The following is a 1,166-nucleotide window of genomic DNA, read 5'->3' as shown; positions in this document are numbered from 1 at the left end:
CATTTCTCTAATGATTAATGATGTTGAGCATTCTTTCATGTGTTTGCTGGCAATCTGTATATCATCTTTGGAGATGTTAAACAAACAAAGCCATCATCTCATAAAGGTACCTACTAAAATATTTGCAAGTGAAATGAAATGGGGTTTGCTTTAAAATACACCAGTCCTTCCCAGAAAAAGTGGTAGGAGATAGAGGAAATGGAAAAACTAAATGAACTTTTGACACAGGAACAGCAGAATGGAAATGGTTTTTGGAGCCATGTGATGGGTTCTTGGTGGTTCAGTGTTCTGTGCAATCTGCTTGTAACATGTTTGAAAATTCCATTAACATCTAAAAAGAAAGTAAAACGCCCCTGCTGCTTTCTTCTTCTTTGTTCAATATGATATATCAGTTACCGACTGTTACAAGAACATAATCAATGTTCAATTTTTGCTTTTGAAAAACATACGTAGATCAAATTCTGAAATTAATTTTTCTTTTGTCTCCATCCTTATGGAGCTTAGAGTCACATTTTTATTTCACCTCACAAATGTTTTCAGAATTCTAAGAAGCAGAGTATAGGTTTCATCTGGCAAAGGGCAAGCAGCCTCATTTATAAGGACATATTTAAAAGTGATTTAGGTACGGACAGATGTACTGGAAAATAGTAAGTATGAATGTTAGAACAGTTAATAAAAACAAGCTTCAGGGGCTTTTTGTATGTAAAAGTATATCCTTCAGATGTTCAAAGCATATTTATTTACATTAATATATCTTTTAGAAATGGCAGCAAACTACACCAGCTGAGACTTGATTTTTTCACTTTACACGTGGACATTCCACATTAGTGTATATAGGTCTACCTCATTCTGTTCATGCAGTGACTGCATAATAGTCTACTTTTGGATATACCATAATTTATTTCACCAGTCCCTCAGTGATGGGCTTGAAATTCCTCATAGACAGCTTATCCGGTGCTGGCACATATGTGCATAAATTCTGAGCAGCATAGTTAGTGAGACAAAGGTTATGCATTAAAAAAAATTTTTTTAACATCTTTATTGGAGTATAATTGCTTTACAATGGTGTGTTAGTTTCTGCTTTATAACAAAGTGAATCAGTTATACATATACATATGTTCCCATATCTCTTCCCTCTTGCGTCTCCCTCCCTCCCACCCTCCCTA

The sequence above is a fragment of the Physeter macrocephalus genome, chromosome 11 (assembly GCF_002837175.3).
Source record: "Physeter macrocephalus isolate SW-GA chromosome 11, ASM283717v5, whole genome shotgun sequence".
Classification (NCBI taxonomy): domain Eukaryota; kingdom Metazoa; phylum Chordata; class Mammalia; order Artiodactyla; family Physeteridae; genus Physeter; species Physeter macrocephalus.
This window is presented reverse-complemented; position numbering follows the sequence as displayed.